General features: G+C 52.1%; 2 pseudogenes across 2 annotated transcripts in view; one reads left to right on the top strand and one right to left on the bottom strand.

Annotated features, from left to right (window-relative positions):
- Positions 1 to 18,845, top strand: part of LOC306654597 (caspase-9-like) — a 462,751-nt pseudogene that overhangs the window by 13,784 nt on the left and 430,122 nt on the right. Inside the window, exons 7-9 of the transcript XR_013766787.1 lie at positions 2,091 to 2,265; positions 2,707 to 2,816; positions 3,902 to 4,161. The product of XR_013766787.1 is annotated as a caspase-9-like (transcript). The remainder of the gene's footprint in view (positions 1 to 2,090; positions 2,266 to 2,706; positions 2,817 to 3,901; positions 4,162 to 18,845) is intronic.
- On the bottom strand, positions 4,016 to 17,355 carry LOC306654589 (chymotrypsin-like elastase family member 2A; annotated as a pseudogene). The gene is made up of 9 exons: positions 17,107 to 17,355; positions 16,734 to 16,822; positions 12,481 to 12,574; positions 11,199 to 11,327; positions 10,684 to 10,820; positions 8,695 to 8,841; positions 7,666 to 7,818; positions 5,820 to 5,959; positions 4,016 to 4,142 (listed from the first exon to the last, which is right to left on the bottom strand). The product of its transcript is annotated as a chymotrypsin-like elastase family member 2A (transcript).

Here is an 18,845-nt window from a genome sequence, read left to right as displayed (position 1 = left end):
TCTCTTTCACACACAGTCTCTCTGCTCATCCCTGTCTCCTTTGGCCATCCTATGGTATCTCCAACATGTTAGTCAGTTTTCTGTTACTATAATTGAATACCTGAGGCTGGATATTTCATAGAAAAAAGAGATTTACTTAGCTCATGGTTTTAGATTTTGCCCTATATTTTCTTCTAAGAGTTTTATAGTTTTAGGTCTTAAATTTAGGTCTTTGATCTGATTTAATTTTTTTGTATATGATATTAAGGAAGGGTCCAACTTCATTCCTTTGCATGTGGCTATCCAGTTTTCCTAGCAATGTTTGCTGATATTGTCCTTCCCCCATTGAAAGACCTTGGCACTATTGTGAAGTAACATTTGACCATATTGGGGCTCTCCATTCTAGTCCACTGGTCTGTGTGTCTGTCTTTATGCCAACACCACATCTTTTGATTATTGGAACTTTGTAGTACGTTTTGAACTCCGGAAGTTCTGCAGTTTTATGCCCCTACCCCCTGCCCAAGATTGTTTGACTTTTTGGGAGCCCTTGAGATTTCTTTTGAATTTTAGGATTTTTTTTTTAATTTCTCAAAAACAACATTGGGCTTTTGATGGGAATTGCATTTAATCTATAACTGTGTTGAGTCATATTGATGTCCTAACAATATTGTTTCCCAACCCATGACCATGGGTTGTATTTCTATTTATTTATGCTGTTTTTAATAATTTTTTTTTTTAGTTGTTGATGGACCTTGTTTATTTTTTATGTGGTGCTGAGAATTGAACCCAGTGCTTCGTGCATGTTGGGCAAGTGCTCTACCCCTGAGCCACAGCCCCAGCCCTGTCTCTAATTTCTTTCAGCAGTGTTTGTTGTTTTCATTGTACAGGTCTTTTACCTCCTTGGTTAATTCCAAACTTTTTGTTTCGATGCTAGAATTGGTTTCATAATTTCCTTTCCTGATTGTTCATTGTTTGTACAGTTTATTTTAAGTGTGTGGTGTGTGTGTGTGTGTGTGTTGACTTTGTATCCTGTTCCTTTGCTGATTCCACCTTGATCAGTTCTAACAGTGTGCGTGGTGTGATCTTTAGGATTGTCTATATAATTAGATCAAACCATCTGTGAACAGAGATAGTTTTACTTTGGATGCCTTTTCTTTTTCTTCGTAATTGCTGTGGTCAGAGCTTCTAGTACCATGTCGCATAGCAGTGGCAAAAGCAGTCATTCTTGCCTTGATCTTGACCTTGGAGGAAAAGCTTTCAGTCTCTCACCATCGAGTATGACAGTCACTGTGGGTTTTTCACGTTGTGGGTTTTTTTTTTTCTTTACACTTTTTTATAATTAGTCTGTTAGAGTTGTGCATAATAGTGGTGGGATTTGTTTTTCCGTGTTCGTTCATGCACAAAACAACAATGTCATCTGGCCAGTGTCACTTCCCAGCACTTCCCCCCTGTCTTCTCACGCTCTGGCTCCCTTTCCTCTATCTGATCTCACGTGGCTTTTATTATACTCAGGAAGTTTCCTCTGTCCCTAGTTTGTTGTGTTTTTATCGTGAAGGGTTGTTGTTCTGTCAGATGCTTTTTCTGTGCCCCGTGAGACGATCACGTGGTTTCCCTCCTTCCTGTGGATGTGGGTCACGTGGATCCGTTCTCAGCGTCAGCCGTCCTTGCATTCCAGGAGTAGCTCCCGCCTGGCCATGGTGTACGCTCTGTTTATATGATGCTGAAGCGTTGAGGAACGTGGCATCCATGTGCTTGGGGACATTAGTCTGCAGTTTATCCTGGGATCTCAGCACCTGGCTTTAGTATCAGGGAATGCTGACCTCGGAGAATGAGTTAGGAAGTCTTTCTTCTTCATTTCTTGGAAAAGTCTGAGGATTGGTGTCAGGTGTCCTTCGGGTATTTAGTAGAGTTCACCAGCTTCGCCTTCGGGGCCAGGGCTTTTCTTTGTCAAGAAGTTCTGCATGTTGGGGCTGGGGATATAGCTCAGTTGGTAGAGTGCTTGCCTCGCAAGCACAAGGCCCGGGTTCAAATCCCCAGCACCACCACCAAAAAAAAAAAAAAAAGAAGTTCTGCATGTCTTAGTGACAGGTGTTTGTTTCTGCTTCCTGCAGAGCAGAAAGACCACGGGTTTACGGTGGCCCACGCTTCTGGAGACAGGGTCTCTGGCAGCAACCCTGAGCCAGACGCCGTCCCCTTCCCGGAAGGCCCAAGGACGTCTGACCAGCTGGACGCGGTCGAGTTTGCCCACACCCAGTGACATCCTTGTGTCCTACTCGACCTTCCCAGGTGAGTGCATCCCTGGGGAGTATTCCTGTGTGATCCTTAGCAGGTAACTTCACCTCTCTGAGCCTCAGCTCAGGGTGAGATGGGCAAGATGCCTGGGGCACACAGTCACTGGGTTGGTGTGCCTCTGCCTCATGCCCCTCTAGCCCTGCCTTGGCCTCCTCACCTTTAAAATGGGAATAGTGATCCTACCTCGGGGCTGGTGTGCGTGGGGCACAGGAGGAAGGAAGGACCAAGATACTACCTTCCTCCCTGGTGAGTCATTGGACTCTCAGAGCCTCGGTTTCCTTGCTGGGAAACCAGTCTCAGCCAAGCTCAGGAGGTGGTCACAAGGGTGCAGTAAAGTCACCGTGGCACAGGGCCATGGGGACGTGGCTGCTGCTGCCTCACACAGATGGGTCCAGTCTGGAGGTGGCCGTGCCGAGCTCAGCCTTCCCTCCGCAGGCTTCGTCTCCTGGAGGGACACCTCCAGCGGCTCCTGGTACATCGAGACCCTGGACAGCGTGCTCGAGGGCTGGGCTCACTCTGAAGACCTGCAGTCCCTGCTGCTCAGGGTGGGTGCCAGCTCCCTCTGGAGGGCAGCGCACTCTCCGGGGCATGCGTGGCAGCACCCAGGACCAAACCAAAGGCAAAGGACAGGCGGGCCCTGTGTGCTGCAAGCTGGGGGCTTTGATTCTCTTGACAAGGGATGTGCCGGCCTGCAAGAGCCACCTACCCTGCCTCCTGAGAGCCCCAGGTTGAGAGTCCCCACTGACAGCTGTCTCGTTGCCAGGGTGGGATGGCACAGTGGTCAGAGTGTGGCCCCGGAGGGCTGGTTGTGGCTCCACACCCTCCCACCATGGCATAGTCTTACTCTTGACCTTGAGCATCATGATGTCCCTGCAGTGCATCAGGGCCCCGTGAGACAGGCGGGAGGGCGGCCTGCTCCATGGAAACCCCACTTGGAGCAGTTGCTTCTTCCAAGGGGCCGAGTATGTGGCTGCCTCAGGGGGTGCACCTGGGTCCCTCCTGCTCTGCCCGGTGTTCTGCGCCCTGGATGGGGCTGTGAGGGCCCTGCTCACTGCCGAGGGAGGTTCTGGCCCAAGTGCAGCGAGCAGAGCCAGGGAGACAGGCAGCCACCTCCCAAGATGCTGGGTGTAGGCGCCACGGCCCTGGCGGGTCACCCTCCGAGACCACCTGGGGGGGACAGCCAGGACCCAGCTGTGCATGTGATTCCTGGTCCTGGTCTTCTTTCAACCTTTCTTCATGCAAAGCTTTTGGTCTGATTTGAACTCTGTGAAGTTTTGAGTTTTGAAATATTGCATTTTCTTAAAACTGCAAGTTTTAAGAACAGATGTGGTGGCCAGATGTGGTGGCGGGGTGCATGCCTGTAATCCCAGCGATTTGGGAGGCTGAGGCAGGAGAATGGCTAGTTTGAGGCCAGCCTCAGCACCTTCTCCAAGACTGTGGCAAATAAAAACAGCAGGGCTGGGAGCATAGCTCTGGGCAGCATGAGAGAGGCCCCAGGTTCAGTCCCCAGCACCACACTGCACCGTGCGTGCGCACACACCCTGGCCGGTTTAGTGCACCCCCAACCCCGCCGGCCTACTTGCTTCAGGTGAAAACTGAACTCAGACTCGCTGTGGTCGTGTTTTTGCAGGTTGCTAACGCTGTTTCAGAGAGAGGAATTTACAAACAGATTCCTGGTTGTTTTAATTTCCTCCGGAAAAAACTTTTCTTTAAGACCTAAAGGGGCTGGGGCCCTCACCCTGCCTCACCCCAAGACCTGCTGCTGCATCCTGGAGGCAGTGAGGCCTAGCCTCCTGGGCCGAGGATTCTGCCGCCTGTGCGGGGCCTGCTCCTTCGCTCGGACAGCAGCCAGGCCCCCAGCAGCTTCCAGCCTGGAGACAGCGGCCAGCAGTGGAAGAAGAGGCAGAAAGTCATAGATCCACATGGCTCTTCATCAGCCGCCAGTCCTGGATTAGTGACGGGGGCCTGCGACCTCACGTCCTCTGGCTGTTTGTGGGCCGTCCGCCTTCGCTGAGGGCCTTGCCTGATGCTTGTCAGTGTTTTGCCCCAGCCCAGGCCCCTCCCTCCAGATACAGTAGCATCCCTCTCTGCATCCTGAGTCATGCCAACCAAAAATATCTTCAGACAGTGCCAAATGTGCCCTGGGGGACAGAACCACCCACGCTTGAGAGTCATCCATCTGCAGGGATTTGGGGCTACAAACAAACCAGCTTCTCCCTTAGATCAACAAGCTTGGCTGCTAGACTCTTGGCAGCTGGGACCTGCATGCAGAGTGGAATTTCAGAAATGGCTCACTCTCTCTGCATCATCTAGTCTTAACAGCTAACCCTCAGGCGAATGTGGGCTCTCTGGTCTGTTCCCCCCTCGCTGTGCTCTGGCGCTTTGTTCTTCCTTATAGAGACTCTGCTTTTGGGGACATTTCCCTGGGTCTTATTTCACTTGATCCCCACTCCATCCCAGGAGGTGGGGGGAGACTTGCCAGAGGAATACTGGTCACCAGTGGAGACGTCTGGCTAGAGCCAGGTCTTCCGAGTCCCCACCCTGCTGCCCATGTGCCTTCCTTGCTGAGGGATCCCGCCCCAGGTGCAGGTGGCCATGCTGTGCCCTGGGGCAGTGCTGGGCTTGCCCAGAGCCTACCCTGGCCCTGCGGCCTCAGCGGTCCTGACCTTTGCTGTTCCCTGTTTTCAGGGTCATGCAGGTTTGGATGGTTTGCTAGTAAGTCTCACCAAGACGTGATTCATGTAATTGCCACTTTATTATTATTTGGCTTCTGCCATCTTTCCAGTTCTGATGTCCAGAGGCTTCTTTGGTTAGTTATTTGCAATGACCTGCAGGACACACACAAGAAAATAAGCAAGTGACCCACCAGCAGAGTGGCGCCTCTGCCTGTCCTTCCAGGCCACATGAGGCTCATGCAGGTCACAAGTGGCCCGAACCACAGTATCCCCTGCCTGAGGGATTCTGATGACATTTCCTGTTTTTTTTTGGTGCTGGGGACTGACCCAGGACCTCTATACTGGGGTACACCTCCTGCCCTGAACCCTTTAATCTGCCCGTGCAGGACCCACTGACGCTCCGGGGTCTCTGTGGCCCAGGTCCTTGGGCTGGCGTGCAGGACGTCTGTGCAGGACGCTCCCACAGCAGCATGCGAGTGAGAAACGGGAAGCCCGGTACCGCTCAGAGGAGTGACGTGGGTCTGTGTACCACGGAGCAAGATGTGAGGGATCAAGTGGGGAGCTGGGAGTTGGACCCCCTCTTTGGCGGGAAGGCAGCGTGCGCCCCTGTACGCGTGCAGCCCAGGGTGCACCCTGCGCTGTTGGCAGCCCTGACCTGCAGTGCAGCCATGGGAAGCAAGGGGCCTTCATCTTTTCTACTTGATGCACTCCTGTATTCTTTTAATATTTTCATAAAGAAATGTTTTGCCTTCTGAAAAAGAAAATAAAGCTAGCGACAGCTGAAGAATCATGTGCTGCTGTCACTCGGTGGCGTCTGTTGGGAGGGTGGGGTCTCCTCCCTGCACCTGCCTGCAGGCCCTGACCTTGACCCACCATCTGTCTAGGTTCAGCCAACAGGTGCTCCCAAGCACCCCCAGGGCCTTAGCTGTTCGTGCCTCCTGGCTGCTCATGGTGTGCCCCTGGCCTGGGACCTGCAAGGTGCCGCCGGCCTCTTGCAGCTGCTGGGACAGCCTCTGCCAGGGGACAGCTGGCCACCTAACAGTCCACTCCAGAGCCTATGGCTGGGCATTGGTGCTGTCCTGGCTGTCGTGGTGAATGTGGGCCTCCCTCAGCTGCCACACAAGGCTGGCTTTCCTGTTGAGCCCCCTGCCATCTGGCCTGCTCTGCTGTGCCGCATCTGGGGCTGGGAACAGCTGAGGCTGGGACAACACATCAGGACAGTTGCCCCGGGCCCTGCCTGGGGTCCTGAGGTGCTGCCAGGCCCAGCTGCACAGTGACTCATGGAGCAGCTGGGGCTGGAACAGGATCCTAAGACCTGGCTGGGTGGAAGCCCCGAGCATCCTTCCATCCAGGCAGCGAGGCCCCTAAGCAATGTTGGCGGCCCCTCAAAAGCTGGATGCAGATGTCCCTCTGCCAAAATTGAATCATGGCTCTGCCAGTTGACCAAAATACACCCAACATCAACAACGACCCTACAAATCAATGGCTTCTCTCCTTCCTGCCTTTCCATTTTTTCTGACTAACTTTTTTGGGCTCTCTGGGGCCTGTGGCCACTTGGCCAAGCAGAGCCAGCAGATGCGCAAATGAGCACGGAGCCGCCAGGCATCATGGGCGAACTCGGAAGCGGCCGCCTGCTTGCTGGGCCGCGTGGTTTTCCTTGGGTGGCCACAGGCTCACGCAGCAGTTTCATATTTGGTTTGTAACAGAGTGACAATCTAATTCAATCGAACAGTGCCTTGCAAATTAAACTTAATGAGACCAGATGCCAGCTCCCCGTCCTTGCAGGCTCTGCCTCGGGCACAGTCCCCACTTGCCGTGGCTCCTGAAATGTGGAAGGCCCTGGTTGAGTTCAAGTCCCTCTTTACAGAAGAGCAAACCCGGTGGTGGCAATGCCGGGGTGGCTTAAAACCTCCCTCCACGGCAGCGGCTCTCCCGCCTGGCTTCCAGCCCCACACGCGGGGCCCTCCCACCTGCCCCCAGGCCCCTTTCTTAGGGACGCCACTTCCTGACTCTTACTGTCATCCGGCTGCTTCTACCCACAGCTGCCGTTTTATACAGTGCCAGCAATTATTTTTAATGAATAATTTTTATGGTTATTGTGAACAAATGGTTTGGTTGCAATACAAAATAGAAATTGGGCTGGTGTGGAAGCTCACAGGACACAGCTCTAGGGGGAACATTCACAGTTCAAGAGACCAACTCGGCCCCCTCTGCCTGGGACCATCCCAACCCAGCACTGAGAGCGCTCATCCCAGGAACGTTCAGTCCTGGGAAAACTGGGATGGCTGGTCACCCTACGGAATAGCTGGGGGACTGATTTCTAATAGTAAAGGTTGGGGGGGTCTCGGATCATCAGGTTTGGACTTTGAGATAAATATGACCATTCATAGCACCGGATGGTGAGGTCAGGGCCCCCGCACTGAGAAGCACAAGTGAAATGCCCCACTAATCCTAAGAAGCCCACTCTAAATGCCCAAGGGCTGTCCTTGTGTCCAGTCTCCTGGGACAAGCTCACCCTCTATGTAGCTTTTCACCCCATTTGACACACGCAGGAATTGTGGACGCCATGCCAGGTCCAGCCAGAGCTGCCCAGGTGAGCAGCTTCCTCCACAGGCCCCTGCCTCCTTTGAAGGAGGGGTTCTAGATCCCAGGTGGGTGTGGTGTTTGTGGGGCCAGGTGACAGGGCAGGACCCAAGGCTCAGGGCTGGTCAGTCCTTACCTTTTGGATCCAGTCGATGTAGTTGGAGACCCTGGTGAAGACGGAGGGCTTGTGGTAGTAGTTGCAGCCGAGAGAGGAGCCGAAGCTCACCACGCCGTGCACTTGCCACCGGCCGTCAGCCGCCTGGCAGTTCAGTGGCCCTCCAGAATCGCCCTGAGCAAGAGTCAGACGAAGGGGAGGGAAGGGGCTGCCCGGGGGCCCTGTCCTCAAGGTGCTCCTGCTGCTGCATCCTGGGCTGCCCGGGCTCTGAAGCCACTCTGAAGCCCCCTTCTCCCTGGGGGTCCTGAGCTGAGCCGAGTGCCTCACAGGCCGCCTCTGAGTCCATGCTCACAGCAGCTGTGAGGCGAGCGTCCCAAGTGCCCAGCTCAACCGAGAGGGGAGGCTGGGCTGCTCAGAGGCCGCACCTTGCCCGAGGTCCAGACCCAAGGGGCGCCCGCAGCTGCACGCCAGAGTCAGGCTGCCGAGCCCCGAACCACCACCACCAATTCCTCCCGTGACAGGAGTTTCCTGGGGGTCCATGTGGCAGAGTGTCGGGCACACTTGGTCTAAAGGGCACGAGAAGCCCCTTCCCTCTCGGTGCCCGCTGCACCGCAAAGCCCACCATGCCAGTTTCTTTGGGTTAAGACACCGTCTCCAGGAAGGCTCTGGTGACAGCTACCTTGAGGGGACCCTTGGGCTGTTCACGGAGATTAATTCAACAACTCAGGTAGAAGCCAAGCCTCCTTAGAAAAACCCTAACCCAGAACACGACTTCCTCTTGGTCCCCTCCTGTGCAGAAGAAGGAGGGATGAGAGACCCCGAAGAGATCCAAGGAAGGACTTCCCAGCAGTGAGGAAGGGTGGACCCTACAAGGAAAATCTCCAACCATCTTTTCTGGAGATTTTAAGGACCAATGCCAGGTTCTGGAATGTCCAGAGGGGTGTCCGGTGCTGTGCCAGAAGGAGGGAGGACAGGTGGGGAACCTGCAGGGCCTCTCCCCACCCTGGCCACGCTTCACGGTGGAGGGAGCCCCTGCCCTTGGGTACTCACGTTGCAGCTGGAGATGACACCATCGCCCCCGGCGCAGACCATGTTGGTCTTCACAGAGCTTTGGCCCCACCAGCTGGGGCTGGAGCAGGTGGCATAGTCCACCCAGCAGCAGGCCCTGCTGCAGGACGTCGGGAAGAGCCCCGTTGGCTGAGACAGAAAGAAGGTGTCAGAGGGACAGAGGGACTCCCGAGTAAAGAGGAAGGTAGTGACACCGGTGGGCGTCCTGTCCAGCCCCTCTCTTGTGGTCCTTGTTACTTCTCCCAGGGTTGTAATGGGAGCAGCCCATGTGTTCTATTCTGTGCCCTCGCAGTTGATTGGTCAGTGTTCTGACTGGCGATTGGTTCAGGGGTGAGCCACCTGACTTACGCTAAGCCAATGAGCTCCTTCTCCTGGGACTTAGGGGTGGAGACTTAAGAATTCCCGCCCAGAGAAACTACTGGCAGTGGCTGCCAATTTTTTTCCATGAAGAGAAGCATGAGGGTGGACCCACCCAGGAAGGAAATTCTGAGGGTGGGCTCATTGAATTTCTTACAGGTGTCCAGTTCCTGGTTCTGTCCTGTTCCTAATGGCTGCTTGTGGCCTCTCTGCCTTTGGGTTGAGACTCTTAATCCTTACATCAAATCTCCTTTCTGCTGAGCCACTTCCCTGGGTTCTCATTACCTAAATACGCCAGTAAGGCCGCGGGCATTTCCAGCTGGGAAAAATAGTTGGTGTGTCAGGGTAGAGCTTTCCTAATGGCCCCTGATGACACTGCCGTCAAGTATCACCCCTCAGGATTACCATCCACTAATGGAAAGGATAAAGATCGTTTTTTATTCTTCACTTGCACTTTACGAGGCTTTCCACAGCATGACAAGCCTCACAGACATGTCAATATGTATTGTTTGATAGATGGGACATTGAAATCAAGAGAAATTAAGTGCCTCGCCGAAGATCACTCTAATCAATATGTAATTAATTCTTGGATAACATCTGGCACTGTACAAAGTACTTTCTTTCACACAATGTGTCTTCTAATCTTCACCAACAGAGTTCCGTTTTACAGATGAGGAAACTGAGGTCCAGAGTGGCTTGCTGAGGTTACATAGTGATCTACAGCCAAGCATTTGGACACTCCCTGGCCCTCGCTGTGCCACCCTCTCTCCATCTCACCGCCTGGGGTTGTCTGGATAAGCAGGTGATCACACTTGTACCCGATGTCTCCTCCACCCTCCCTGCTTCCTCTTTGTTTCCTGTGTCCGCGGTTTGCAGACGAGCTGGTCAGGAGGGCCGGAGGCATTTCTCTGAGGTAGAGTGTTGATGTACTTAGGCGTCACTCATAGGTTTGTGTCATTATGAAAAGAATCCTCTTCTGCACAAGCCTCCCTGGATTTTACAAGGGAAGGGCTGGCGCTCTAGTCCCTTTCTTGGTGGTGTACTGCCATGGGATTTCTGGCCCTTGGGTTAAGGTCAGAAGACTCACGCCCAGCCATGTTCTCAGTAGCAAGAACCAGTGGCACAGGGTTCAGGTTTGGGCAAGGGGAGGGAGGGTCCCCTGAGGGCGCCAGGGGCCTTGGTGGAGCTCCAGAACCTCGAGTTCACAGACTCAGTGCTGTTCCAGGCCCACCTGTGCATGCAGGTCTCTCTAGCCCTCATTCCATCCCAGTGACCCTAACAACTCGCACGCAGCAGCAGCTACTGTGTGCCTTTGTTATTGGTCTGAGTACCTCCCTTGGGCTATCTCCTTCATCCTCTCTGTGACGTAGGTGCTGTTATTATCTCCATTTCACAGATGAGGAAATTAGCACAGAGAGGCCACGTATGTACCCAAGGTCACACAGCTCATAGTGGGAGAACTGGGATTTGGACCCAGGCCAGACTTGGAGAGACTGTCCTGCTCTGCAAGGCAGCCAAACCCCTTGGGATGACCAGTGGGGGGCGAGACCCAGCCAGTCGGGGGACAGCACCCCGCTTCCCTGCCTGGCCTGGGTGCTCCCGGGGAGCACTTACTCTGCAGCCTGCCCCATCCTGTGACGTAGCAGGGGTAGTTGTTTGGCTAGGATGGTGCGGCAGGCGGGAGGCAGGCCAGCTGGATCTGATCAGTCAGGGAGACGGACGAGGCCAGTTTGAGCAGGGCGATGTCGTTCCTGGGTCAGGAAAGGGCGGAAGGTTAGCCCAGGGCTTTGGAGAGTGCAGGGACCTTTTCCAGGGATCTCCAGGAGCGCAGCTGGGCGTCTTGGAAAATGTCAAAGACCTTGTTGGGAGGACAGGAAGTAGGGAGGGACCGTGTCCTGCTCCACTGAAAGCTCCATCCGTGTCCCTTGGCATGGACTGGACACCTGGTCAGTGATGGCCCCGGGCACACAGGAGCCTGCAGGCTCAGCAGGCAGGAGACGCAGGTTGCTCCACCTGGCCTGTCACCCCCCACCGGGCAGCTCTGCCCGGTCGCACCCTCCCCTCCTTACAGAAGGGGCGAAGCGGTGGGGGCAGAGGGGCCACCCACCCGGAGCCCCCAGACAGCGCACCCGTTGGAGAGTTTGCTGGCGTTCCAGTCCTCGTGTATGACAGCCTTGGAGACCTTGACGGCCAGCGAGCCTGGCTCCTCCGTGGACAAGCTGTGGCGGCCCAGCAGCACGCGGTAGGTCCTGGAGGAGCTGGAGGGCCGGGCACTGAGGGTCAGTCCCTCTACCCCCGGCCCCCTCCCCGGCAGGGACACCGGGACATGGTGCCTCTGGGGTGACGGCTGCATGAACCACTCGTGGGCCTTGGGAACTTCCCTTTCCTAGGCGGATCGTTGGTCACCATGCAGGTCAATGCTGTAACATGGAAACCGTCACCGGGAAGTGACGTTGCTAACGCTGAGCTGTCAGACGAGAAAAGTCGTAAGAATATCAATGTCGATCTTCTAGTTTAATTCCCTGCCTCTCAGTGGGGACACTGAGTTCTCATGGGGACACTGAGGCCCAGCAAAGAGTCCAGTGAGAACCCAGAACTGAAGCCAGGGCGCCTGGTTTCCCAGCCTCGCCACCTCATAAACCTAATCCATCAGGTGGGGGAAGGTCGATCTCGGTGACAGTCCCACGCCGACCCCAACTGGAATGCCGAAGATCTCTGACCAACGTGAGATGAGCAGAGGACATGCGGGGAGAAGAGGGTGGACAGTTTCTCTCCTTTGTGGCTTTATAATTGTACATATGTCGTAATCAACCTTTATTGAGCACTTATTAAGTGGCAGGCCCTTTAACTCATTTAATCCACACTAAATTCTGTTCTCCCTGCCAGGCACCAGTGATCCCAGCCACTCAGGAGGCTGAGGCAGGAGGATGGCAAGTTCAAGACCAGCTGGAATAAGTTAGTGAGACCCTGTCTCAAAATAAAAATTAAAAATGCCCCAGGGAATGGGCCTCAGTGGTAGAAGCACCTTGGGTTTAACCCCCAGTACTGAAAAAAAAAAAAAAAACAACCAAATTCTTTTATCTAAGTTTTTGCAAGGGAAAGCTGCAAGCTCAGAGAAGCTATTTAAGTGGTCAAGTGAACCCAATTCCAGAGGGAGAGGCCACCTGGTACTCCCAGGGGGGCGGAAATGGGGCCTCCCTGTCCTCCACACCTGGCCTCCGTCTAGGCCGTGTACTGATTGTCAGTCAACAGCAGACAGAGTCAGAGGTCATCTAAAGCTGGGTCGGCCAGGCAGGGGTTGTTTGCAAAGCTCCTTGAGATAGCGCGGTTCAGGCCTTTGGGTCACCTCTCCTGGAGATGAGCACCGGCTGGTCAGGCGAGCTTCCATGGTGACCAGGGTAAGGCAGTTACCTATCAGTGGGCAGCGGTCAAGACCCAGTTGTTGCCACCAGGGACCCTCCGCAGGTGTGCGCCACTGGCCGTTGGAGCTGTACTGCAGGGAGACCTGTGGAGAAGCACCCTCCGGCTCAGTCTTCCGCTGGGAGCAGCTGAGTTGAGCCGGCTCTCGGCCCAAGTCAAACCTAAGGGGGCCCGAACCTCAGAAATCAGGGTAGAAAGCCCTCGGTGCTTCAGAGAATATAAAAAATCCAATGAACACACAAAGGCATGATTAACAAAAAGTTACAGACTATTAAAAAATAACTTCTGGGGGCTGGGGAGATAGCTCAGTTGGTAGAGTGCTTGCCTTGCAAGCACAAGGCCCTGGGTTCGGATCCCCAGCACAGCAAAAAAAAAAAAAAAAAAAAAAAAAAAAAAAACAAAGATTGACAAAATGACAAAACGCAGGAAAATGTTTTGCAAATGAAAAAAAAAAAAAAAAAAAACCCTCTGCACATCTTTTTGGGATCTGCCCCTTCTTAGGAACTATTTCCTTAGGAACCAGCCTCCAATATAATATGTTCAAATCCAAACTCTTAATTTCCCCCAAACCTCTTCCGTTCCCAGGTTCTCTGGCACGGTCAATACCACCTCCTCTTTCCCAGCTGCTCAGGCTAAAAATCCTTGGGGCCGCCTTGGGCTCCTTTCCCTCTTACCCCTCACTCTGATCCATCAGCAAGCCAGCTGTGTGGCCCACGCCTATAATCCCAAAGACTCAGGAGGGCTGAGGCAGGAGGATCACAAGTTTGAGGCCAACCTGAGCAACTTAGAGACACCCAGGCTCAAAAAAGAAAAAGGGCTGGGGGTGTAGCTCAGCGGTAAAGCGCCCCTGGGTTCAATCTCTGTACCAAACAAACAAGCGCAAACCAAACAAAACCCCATCAGCTGTAACTCCATACACAGAGAAAATGCTCCCCTTTGTACTTCACTCTCTGTCCCAGACACCTCATCCCTTGCCCGGATGATATCCTGATCTCTTTTTTTTTTTTGGTCATGAGGATGGGACCTGGGGCCTCACACCTGCTAAGCACACACTCTACCTCTGAGCTGCACCCCAGCTCCTGGTCCCCTATCTTTCTTCCAGCTCCCACCTTAGCCTACCCCTCACCCTAAACACACAACCGCCAGAATGATCCTTTCTACACATAAATCTGATTATATCTCTGTTCAGAACCTCCATGTGGCTCCCCTTCTTGTAGTGTAAAACTCAAAAGTCTAGTGGTCTACTGAGTCCTACATCACCTCTCCAATCTCCAGCCTTCCCCTCCCCTCCCCTTGGTCATGTTGACCTTCATCAGTTCTGCAAATATTTCAAGCCCACTGCTGCCCCAGGGCCCTTTGCACTGACCGTTCCTGCTGCTGGAATATTTTTCTTCCCAGGTATCAACCTATCTCCTCCACCTTCCCCTGGGTCTCTGCTCCAGGTTAACTTCTTCCTGAGGCCTGGGTGACTTTGGGCAATTATGTAACATTCTGAGTCCTGGTTACCTTATATGGAAGTCGAGGACCATAATGGTCATCATGCAGACACTTGGGATGATTAATGATCACAATATCCAACACTACGAATTTCTAGTAAACTGACCACTTACCCTGTGCCCGGCACTGGCCCTAAGCTTAGAATGTGAATCAGCTCATGTCTTAATTAAGGCAGCTGTGAACATCTGCATGAGGAGGTCTGTGCCCATGAAGACTGTTAAATATTTTCTAATGCCACCTGTGCAATAAGGTCAGCTTAATTGTTCCAGGTCATACCAAACCGTAATTGGCAGAGCACAGAGCTGAGTCTGGTCGCTGCTCCTACATCTGTTTTTGGAAATGGATGGAGCTGGAGACTGTCATGCTAAGTGAAATAAGTCAGTCCCCCCAAATCAAAGGTTGAATGTTTTCTCTGATATGCAGAAGCTAATCCAAAATAAGGGAAGGGGGATAAAAAAAAAAAGAATAGAAGAAAGATCAGAGGAGTAGACAAAAGGGAATGAAGGGAAGGAAGGAGGGGAAGGATAGGAAAAGACCGTGTCATGAACCTGACCTGACTTTCCTACGCACGTACATGAATACACCACAGTGAATCCCACCATCATACATCCACAGGACACTGATCAAGAAAAGACACTGTAAGTAAACAGCAGAAAGATCAGCCAGAGGAGAGGGGAAGGGAACAGGGAGAGGGTGGAGGGGCGGGGCAGGAGACATGCTGGGGACTGAATTAGAGCAAATTATATTCCATGCTTCTATAATTATGCCAGAATGAATCCTATTGTTATGCAGAACTAAGAAGAAACAATAACAAAGTAAAAAAATTCTGCTTTAGTTTTAAAGTGCTTCTCATGTTATTTTTGAGCATGTCTTGGGTTGGATAGAAGATTCCAGGATAGAACGGTGGTTGGGTACAGTGTCCAGTCACTTTAATTAATCCTGGCTTTGTTTGAAGTTCTGACATTCTGTTCATCATGGATAGTTTTGCATAGTTTGCTTTTAAAAATAGTGCATTAAAACATCACTCATTTTGGGTGCTGAGCTTTGTGGTACCCCTTTAAATCATTCTCCCTAATTGAGGGCTTCGCTTGCCTCACCTGAGTCCCCACCTGGGCTAGATCTGCCCACCCAGCCCAGTAATAATAATAATAATAATAATAATAATAATAATAATAATTATAATAATAAAAACTTCCCCAGGGAAACAGAAGCAGGAAGGGCGGGGAGCTTTCCAAGACTAACATTAGTTGGTTCCCAAGGCGAGGATACAGTTATACCAGGAAGGATTTTCCTGCAACATCAGTTGGTTTCTCAGCACAAATGCATTCTGGTTTTGGGGATCCCATAGCGGAGGGGCTGTTGCCCCTCTTCCCACAGAGAACATGTGAGACTGAAAGAGGTGAAAAACTAGCAAAAATACATAGGGCCAGGAATATAGATCGTGACTTTTCAGGCACCATTCTGTCCTTGACACTTTTTCTTTTTGGCTGTGCTGAGGGGAGCTCCCAGGCCTTCTGCATGACAGGCAAGCGCTCTGCCACTAAGCTATGCCCATGGACGCCTCCTTAATCCAGGCACAAACCAATGGCTGCTCGAATTCCCTCGGTGAATCAGCCCCTGCGGCAGGGGCCACCCTGGCCACTTGCCTCCAGCAGGTACTCTGACCACTTGGGTTAGAGATGAGCCCTGATCAGCTGGGTTCCTTCCCAAACCTGTTCTGTCAGTTGCACTTACAATTAATGTGTTTTGAAAAGATGCAGAACTGATGAACTCTGAGTTCAAAAAAGAGAGCCGTGATTTATAGGGAAACTAAATTACATGCTTGGAAGACACTGGCTAACGGTGACTCTTAAAAAATGGCAATGTCTCCCCCCAACAAACAAACAGATAAGGCTATTGGGTTAGGTGTCTGAGAAAGCGGAAAGATGGGGGGGAGGGGGCAGGAGTGACAAAGTCAGGATCGACTCCTTACTCAGACGGCTTTCGGAGCACCTTAAAGTTACTGCTCCACTTTAAAGAAATGGACTTAGAGGTGCCATATTACCAGGTTGGTTTTTATGAGAAAGTTTAGAATTCAAAGGATTGGTGAACAGATAAGTGTGTATGAAGCATTTCTAAGTTAAAAAAAATGTTAAAAGCATATAGTATGATTTAAAATGATTTTTCTATAGCCAACTTTCCAATTGCTCAGTCCTAATTATGTCAGATAAGAGTGTTTCCTCATTTGTTTATGAAATTGTAAATTCACTTATCTTTGCATGCTGCTCACGAATGGCCTAGTAATGAGCATTTCATCGTGATTTCCCTCTGATTATGTCAAGGTAAGGAAGCATTTGTTTTCATTGATAACACTGAGTTGAAGATTAATTTGCATAGACAGCACTGATTGGTTTCTTAAGGCATGGAACATTTGCATAGCTGGTGATGAATGGCTCATAAAAATAACAGTACGTGTGTAAGCAAATGTCTGATTGGTTAATAGTAAGACATTTGTGAACTTGAGAGCAGGGGTGGTGGGCCAGCTACTCCTTATTGAAGCTGGAGAGGGCGCCTCTTCCCCAGCCCCAAGGTTGGCCAAGGCCACAAAAATGTATTTTATTGATGAAGTTGTCCATGCTGCCTACTGAGGTCTCATCAATCCTCATCTCTGCCAGCTTGACAGACCCCATGGTGGAAGGGCAAACGGGGAGGGGGGGAGGGGGGGTGAAAAATGAGTGGAATTGGGGGGTGCAGAGTGGTGGACTCACCTGCCAGGGCCAGCTGTTGGGTGTCGCCTCTTCACCGCCGACCACCCTACTCAGCTGGGGCAGGTTAGTGGGGAGCCCACAGCTGAGAGCTATGGAAGGAGAGATGGTGGTGAGTATAGGAAGCAGTGACCCAGTCAGTGGGGGACCGTGCTTGCTGAATTCCAGCACCCCGGATGGGAAAGCCTGCTCTGGACCCGGAGAGGTCACAGTCCAGCCTCTACTTTCCTTCTCTGAAACTCCACTCCATCTTTCCCGTAACCACATAGGGCTGAGCGAAGTGCGAGTGGGCAGGCGGGGACGGGAGGGCAGGAAGGCCCCGTTCCCAGTCCCACCAGGGGTTGGGAGAGCGGTGCCTCTGGGCGATGGGGGTTACCTCCAGCCACCAACGCAGAGAGCAGTAGGGTCCTGATCATGGTCAGTCCGTGGGAGTTCTGTAAGCCTGGCCCGGCTGAGCCCTTGTTTTATGAGCTGATTATCAGCAGGCGATACAGTAGGAGCCTGCAAGATGGAGATTTTCCCAAAGCTCAATGGAATAAAGCGTTGGCGTCCAAATATTTTTTCCCCAATCTTCTTCCACCCGTCATCCTGAAAACACACTGATAAAAATGCTAAAGGTAGTTATTGAAATGTGGGTTCTATCTACTTTCAAGAGGTTACGAGTGTGTCAAGGGAAAAATAAAATTGTGGGTTATTGGTTCTTGGGTTTGCATTTTCAAAATAAAAGATTAAACTGGCCAACAGCACCCCAGGCCCGTGGTTCTCAGCAGGCCTGGCTTAGCTACTGGGGCACATCTGATGATGTCTGGAGAAGTTTTTGGTTGCTGGGGCTGGGGTGGGTGGTACTGTTGGCACCGGAGGGTAGAGAGCAGAGAGGCTTGCTAAACCACCCTGCGTCGCACAGGACTTAGGAAACTGTCCCACTCCCAATGCCAATGGTGTCGAGATGGAGACACCCTGTTCCAGGCAACGCCATGGCTTGTGTGTGACCCAAGCTGGGTCATGTGAGTCTCAGGTCCAGGACGTCCTGTGTGTGAATAGGGAAGACAACGTGTACCCAGCTTGTCTCGCAGCATTTGAGGATTTGCAAAGCGTGGGCGTTCATGCTAAGGGGAAGGTTTAGCGGCCCCAGAGATGGGACGGAGGAGAGTGCAGGCAGAGGAGGGCTTCGCTAGGGTGGGTCAGGGGTATTTTATTGTCTGCTCGGAAGACAACAGTGGTCTGCATTTCTCCAATAACTGTCTTCCAAGGGATCAAAACAAGAGCTTTAAAGGGGAGCAGATAGGCAGACAACTGACGCTCACCCAGCACCTTATCTATGTTAGATGCAGTCACGTTTCTTATCTAAACCTTACACAACCCTGTAGGAAAGTCCTTTATCTCAGGTGAGGAAGCTGAAGTTCAGAGAGGTGAAGCGACCAGCCCAAGATCACACAGCTTGCTTCTAAGAAGCAGAATGAAGATTCAAACCCAGAATGGTTTGATTCCAAAGCCACTGAAGATGACATTCCACATGACATCCTAGTGCTGTAAAAGCTCTCTGTTGATAGGGGGAGGCTGGAGGAAAAGAGCAAGTTTTCCTGATGGGTTTTCTTGCTCTTCTTCAGGCCTTTGCTCCCTGCTGTGGGCAGAGCACAGGGCCAGCAGGCAAGGTGCAGGAGAGGTGGCCCGGCTCTCTGATCACAGGCTCTACTTCTTGCCCCAACCACAAAAGCAGAGAGAAGAAGACTTCAGCTCTGTAGACCTGGGTCAAGTCTTTGCCTGCCAGTATTTTGCAGGATTGTGTTATGGGTAAAAATCTGGGGGTCCAAGAACTTGTAATCTCCCAAGGATCACACGGGGTGAGGGAGCCTGGGGTGCAGAATCCCATTGGATCGGATGTCAGAGGCCTGGGTTCTGGTCCCAGCCCTGCCCCTAACTACTTGTAACAGTTTGGGCCCTTGGACTATGCAACCAACTTCCTGAAACCTCATATTTTATCTTAAAGGTAAATGAGACCGTGGCATTCCGTGTATGTTTGTATCACTATAAAAACAAAGTTTTTCCTTTGTGAGTCACTGAACAAACACCAGGTGGACACCAGGTGGACACCTGCCAGGGACTTGCTGTGTGACC

Source organism: Sciurus vulgaris, assembly GCF_902686455.1.
Source record: "Sciurus vulgaris genome assembly, chromosome: 1".
Lineage (NCBI taxonomy): Eukaryota > Metazoa > Chordata > Mammalia > Rodentia > Sciuridae > Sciurus > Sciurus vulgaris.
The sequence above is the reverse complement of the archived record's forward strand: the minus strand, read 5'-3'. Positions and strand labels throughout refer to the sequence as shown.